Source organism: Pseudopodoces humilis, chromosome 7 (assembly GCF_049639895.1).
Source record: "Pseudopodoces humilis isolate 2021_Gansu_Grassland_sample_001 chromosome 7, ASM4963989v1, whole genome shotgun sequence".
NCBI classification, from domain to species: Eukaryota; Metazoa; Chordata; class Aves; order Passeriformes; family Paridae; genus Pseudopodoces; species Pseudopodoces humilis.
In genome coordinates this window covers 16264100-16270423 of record NC_142206.1, presented here as the reverse complement: position 1 = coordinate 16270423, position 6324 = coordinate 16264100, and the positions used below count along the sequence as shown (strand labels likewise).

At 48.9% G+C, this 6324-nt stretch overlaps 1 long non-coding RNA gene across 1 annotated transcript; it reads left to right on the top strand.

Moving 5' to 3' along the window:
• Positions 1-852: 852 nt before the first annotated feature.
• On the top strand, positions 853-6272 carry LOC148183984 (uncharacterized). Its single transcript, XR_015773010.1, has 3 exons — positions 853-1008; positions 5712-5746; positions 6254-6272. It is a non-coding gene; the product is annotated as an uncharacterized LOC148183984 (long non-coding RNA).
• The last annotated feature ends 52 nt before the right edge of the window (positions 6273-6324 follow it).

The following is a 6324-nucleotide window of genomic DNA, read 5'->3' as shown; positions in this document are numbered from 1 at the left end:
TGAAGCCTGGGCTATTTAGTGAAATGGAAACCGTGAACCAGAGGGTTGTGTGAGGCACTGCAATCCTCTGCTGGAATAGTCATGCAACTGTGGAGACTGCTCTGGCAGCAAAACCACTCCAGGCACCCAGGCTCCAGCCACCTGGGGTTGCCCTCCCTAAGAAATCCTTACTTAAATAATGATTTCATGTCATGCTAAGAAAGGCTTACGAGCTCTTTTGCTTTCCTGCTTCCTCACATTTTGTTCCAGGTCCCCTCAGGCGCTGGTGTGTGGCACAGCCCCAGCAGTGTCAGTGGGAGGTGGGTGTGTGCCACACAACACTCACACACATGTGCACTTAAGGCAACACATGTGCCAAGTGCCTCTGCCTTCTTACGTTCCTGTGACTGCTGGGTTCCAAGAGCCTTGGATGTAGAAGGTCCATGGGCCTTCCCAAAGCTCTCACCCTGTAGCACAGCCAAAACCCTTTGCATGTGGAGGGGCAGCTGGGAAGTGCCCCTGCCCAGAGGGGAGGGTGGAGGTTGCTGCTGTGTGTTGAGACTTCGAGATCCAGGGTGCCACAGCCAGATTTTGGAGTGTATTATGTGTACTATGGAGCTATGAGGCCTCCCCAATTTGTTTCTGAGGTGCCTTTGCCTCAGATACCCCTCTTTGAGCCCTGCCTGCCTGTCTGGTTGTAAATATAGAAGCATAAGCCCTGGAGGTTTTTTTCTCCAAACATGTCCCTCCCATCTTAGCATCATCTGTGCAATTCCTCCAGCTGCTCCTATACATGGTATGACCTTTTTTTTCCCCTTCCCTTGCTTCCCCCTCCATCTCATCCCCTCCCCGCCCATGCCTGCTCCCTTCCCTTCCCTGCCCAGCACAGGGAGTCTGTGACCAATCGGCTCTTGCAGACGATCAAATGTCACTATAAGTTGAGAGCTGCATCACCTTGGGACGCTCGCAGATCCCAGCCTGCCCGTCCCCTCTGACAGGGAGCTTGGTGCTTCTCTCCACTCCTCCCAGGTAAGTGGGATCCCTGGCAAGGGATGCTGCTGGGGGACAACACCACAGAAGGGATGAGCCTTGGTCTGAATGAAGAAAGCACTAGGGGAGGGTTGGGGTCCACAGGATCTGGGATCTGACACAGGATCCTAAGGAAAAGGCACTTCTGGTTCTGAGCTTTAGTTGGGCATCTCACAAGTCTCACAAGTCACCCACAGAGGTTTGGGTGCTTTGAAGACTCAAGGATTAGTTGTGGGAGAACAGACCCTTCCAAACCAAGATTTGGGGCTGGAAATTGTGATCTCTTGGGGCACTCAGGGAAAGTTCCCTCCAGCAGCAGGAGGAAAGTGCTGACCTTCCCTCCCCTGTCACCCAGAGAAAGGGATGGCTGAGGCAGGAGGTATGAAGGGTGGATCATCAGGGAGCTTCTGGTGGATGAAGAGGGCTGTAGGTCTAGAGGTAGATCCAGGAAAAAAAAAAAGTGACCATGGAACACTGCCCCCTCCCACAGGAAAGAAGAAAAGTGTGAGTTTTACATGATCAGGCTATCAAAGTGAAGGAATTTGAAGTCATGAGTATGGGGAGCATCCCATCCCATCACCACTCTGAATTTAATCCTCTCCTCCTGTCCCTCTGCACACACAGGGAATTTCTCTCGCAATTTTCTCGTTTTCTGTGGGAGTGTGTAAAGTGTTCCATGACCGTATTTATATTCCTCAGACCAGTTTCTTGCTGTTGGGTGGTGGATATCCTACAAAGGCAGGAGGGACACCAGCACAGGTGACTTTGGTGCCAGCAATTTGGGTGTGGGAGCTGTGCTGCTGATGTGGGGGAGCTCCAGTGAGGCTGTAGGTGACTGCCAGGGCAGGCAGCCATCCCTCGGGGGGACAGGACTCAGGGAAATGATGGAGGCCCCAGGAGATGTTCAAGAGGCACCTGGCTGAGCTGTTTAGGGGTTACAGTGGTAGTGCCAGGTGGATGGCTGGACTGGATGATCTTGTTGGTCTGTTCCCACCTTGATGGTTCTAAGAGCAAGGAAAGGCAGGGCATGTAAGCTGAGAACAGTCATTGGCTTTTTGTTCTCTGCCTCAGCTTTGAAAACTCCTTGCAGGGATGAGACAGCTCATACCACCCTGCAGACAAGGGTCAGGGGTACGTTTTGGGACAGGGAGTTGGGATTTTGCTATGACCCTGCAGCAGTGCTGGAGTCCTGCTGCTCTGTTTCAGCATTAGAGAGAAGTATATGCATATGTTTATATGCTTACTAGTTATATTATAGGTAACATCCATCTCTTTTCATATGATAAGTATATATATTAAAAAAAATCCACGCAGTGGGTTTGCCGTGGCTCCTGCTGGGAAAGCGTGGCCATGTGGTGCGTGGTGGAGCAAAGCCCCAATCCTTACCCGAGAGCTGTCCCTGCCAGGTGCCACTGCCCATGCATGGCCACTTCTGTGCTGCCCCCTTTCCATATGGCTCTTGCTACCTTGCCTACCTTGTATGGCCTGGCTCGGGAGGGGATGATTGATGGGTGGGTTATTTCCAGGGATGGCCTGGAGGTGCAAGGCAGCCCGTTCCCCCTCCCGGGTGCATTCTCAGCTGCTAAGAGGCTTCTTGGGATGTGCTGGCTCTGCTCTTTCAGCTGAGGCCAGGAGCATTTGGGGCCAAAAAGGACACGGTATTCCTGCCCACCTGGGGCTAAGGATCGGTGTATTTGTCCTTCCAGTGACCTGCTTGGCTTCAACAAAAAGCAAAATAACCTTTGCTTTCACCTTTAATGGGTGGGAGCAGGCAGGAAGTTTTCTGTCTGGTGAAACTTTCCCATGTGTTTAGATTTCCTTCCAAAGGGTGGGCAGTATTAACTAATTGATTTTATTACATCCTTAAACCTCAGTCAAGACCAGAATCCATTTTTCTGCCACTATACAAACAAAGCCCAGTTATTGCCTGAAGGTGCTAACAGCCTTAATCCTGGGCTGCATTTGCTGTGTGTGAAGCAATTTCCACCAAAGGCTAATCCCGAGCCAGCTGGAGACTTTCCATTGCCTTCGGGCAAACTTAATCCTAACTGCAAAAACTGCCGATTGCTTAACAGATTGCTTTCTTTATTGCCTTTTGGATGTAAATATAGTCCAATTTCGCTGGCTGCTTTGATGACAGAGTTTGCTATGTGGATAGTGCTGGGCATCAAAGAGCCTTTCTTATCTTGGGTGGCTGTAGCTATGACAGTCTGCATTTTGCTCCTTGCTTTAAGGGACCAGATGGCTTTTGAATGCCATAAAGTGGACAGACACCTTGTTCATCTTGAAACTAAACGTTTTTACCTTTCCAGCCAGGGCAGTGGCAGTCAGGTGCTGCCTTAAATGCCAGCTTCTCCTGACAGAGGGACCAAACCTGGTTGAATGTTTGGCCCTTGCAAGGCTGAAATCTGTGGTCTTCCCCTGGATTTTTTTGTCCCCTCTGCCCTCACCTGTGGGGTTCCTGCGTCCGGCTCATCTTTGTACAGAGTCTGCCAATGCATTTGTTATTAATTCATTTTATCTGGGGCCAAGAAATCCCCTCAGGGTTGGGGTCTTATGGTGTCAGGGATGCAGGCATTCTCGCTCCGCTTTTATAGCACACGGACAGATGCCATGCAAAATCCCACTCGCATTTGCAGCGCTTGGATTAACAAATATGGAAGGGGGTAGGGGAACAGCCAATGTGACAACCCTCAGCAAGATGTCCTTAGAGCTAAATTGGAGATGAGATGAGCTCATTCCAATAACTGCTAATGGAAAGCCTGATTGCAAAGGCTCCCGTTGACTTCAATTGCCTTGGAAAGAGCAGCGTGCACTGTGCGACGTGCACCGAGCAGACGCTCGCTCTGTCTGCACACAGAGGCTTCTCGAGCTGATTTCTTCACCATTTAGTGGTATTACTCCTCTTCTTACTAGAATGAGAAAGGAGTTTAGCCCACAGCCTTTTTAAAGTCCTCTTATTTTTTTTAATCCTCCACCTTGGCAAGAAGGAAAGCTGCATTTATAAATGCTTAATCCATGGGAGGATTTGCCATTGCCCTGAGTCTTTATAGAGTGTGTATTTTGGAAGAAGCCAACAGCTGGGCATTAGGCAGGTTCCCTCTGCAGGTTTTTGCCTGGAGAAGCTCTGCTGTCCTGTTGCCTAAACCAACATGCTGTCAAGTATTATTACTAATAGCTTGAATAATTTTTGACGGCTGAAATGAGACTGCTAACATGCTAGCCACTGAGGAGATAGCATGTGCAAGTCTTCATCCTGAAGATTTTATGAAAATTTAGACTGAAAAGACCAGGGGAGAGAGGCCAGAAGTCTTGTAGCATTCAAGTAATTAACAGAAGAAGCAGTCTGAATTGGTGAACAGAAAAGCTGTTTTAAAGGTGAAATTCCTCCCAAACACAAAAAATTCTCCCAGCTCCCCCTGCCTGATAGGACTAGAGTCCCCAAAGTACCCCTTGGGATGGCTGTTGCAGTCAAAGAATGGGCAATCACAGCTACAAAGTTAAAAGCAGCCTGGGACCAAGAGACCAGTGATCCCAAATCTCATGTGTCCTGCCAGTAGATCACCCCTCCCATCCAGCACCTCAGGTCAGGTCATAACACAGCCACTAGTGGCATTGCTTCCAGGTCAATGATGAATTTCAGAAAGAGAATAAGGGAGGAAGTGGAAGGAAAAAATGTTGGTTGTTTATCTCTCCTTGCAACGTGGGGGTTTTAAATCCCGTTGATGTTAATGTATGGTGCCCAAGGTCATTGCTGGGGAATGGAGAGAATCCCTTATAGGGCAGGGTTGGAGCCTGTGGGATTACTGCCTTCCTCTGAAATAGAAAGCTGCTGAGCTGCAGTTGTTCCTTTTGAACCCAAGTCAGCCCACCTGCTCCTTCAAGACATCTCTCATATATCAGCTGAATAATAAAGTCATGAAAGTCGGGGTTTGGGCCAGCAAGGAGAACTCTGGCTTTCTAATTTAAGATCTGCTGTGGATTTGGATAAAGTTTTGGGGGCCTTTCCTCATCTTCTCCCCTGGCCTCAGGGCAGCAGATGCTGTTAGGAAGGACAGTGCTGCATTACATAGGAACAGTTATATCAATATGAACTGCCTAACCAGGCATGTGGCTGGTTTTCATCTTAAACTAACCAACAAATCACTCACTCATCAGTTGTATAAACCAGACTTTAGGGTGCTGGCAAATAAGTACTTATCTCTAGGTTTATTGGTAGTTTCAGTTATTTTTGTAACTGACTGAGGCTTTGGAGCTGGCACCTTTCCACCTGTGGTAGCACAAAAAAAGGAAAAATTCCTCTGATCTTGCTGGAGTGATAGAAATATCAGACGGGTGTGGGAGGACACCCTGGCCTTGCCTGTCTCCCTGAGCTCTGGGGATTTTGTAATTTAAATCTGGGACTGGGCAGCCCCTGGGTCTGCCTGTGTGAAGCAGCTGAGTTGATGGGATATATCTTTCCAGATGATCTTTTTCTCCTCCCCTCCCTTTGTCCTCTGACATGGGTGGCAAAGGTTTGTGCTTCCCCCAAAATGTCAGTGTTGGTGGGGAAGTGGTTGCTGTGTGGGAAAGCAGGTGCTTGGCTTTTTTTGTCCTCAAAAGTCAATCCATCTGCTTCTGTCCCGGTATTTTTTATGAGGTGCACTCACTAGTAACACCTTTCTTTCTTCTTATTTGTTTTCCTTTTCTTCTCTTTTGTCTAGGAACTAATTGCCAACATGTCTGATACCGAGGAAGTGTAAGTAGAGAGAAAGCTGTCTGCCCAGCTTGGCTCCAGACGGCAGAGCGAGAGCATCCCTGCAGGGTGCTGCTCTGTGCTCAGCCTGAAGCCCCCCGAGGCAGTGGGGAAGGGGCATCTTGACTTGGAGTGTCAAAGACCTCTCCGTGTCCAGCACAGGACATCCCCCAAAACCTCCACCCAGCTCAGCCTGCCCTCTGTGGCTGTGGCACTGCACCTGGAGGAGGAGGAATAAAACCCACAGTACAGTGGTTTCTGCCTTGGTTTAACAAATCTAGAGTGGAATGGCCAAACCCAATGGGACCGTTTGACACTTCTGCATCAGTAATACAGAGGGGGAATTTAGGGCAGTCATGGGATCAGAGGAATCATGGGCAGACCTGCAGACAACAGACATTAAACTACATTGCATTGGGTTTGCTTCAGTGTATGGTTTAAAGCTTGACATCAGTACAGAGCGGGAGAAATACTCACCTAGTTTCAATATCCTTTTTTCCTCTCTCACAGGGAACAAGGAGAGGGTAAGTCTTAGATCTGTCTGTAATTGCTTCTGTGCAAGCCTGCAACATTTGCTGGCT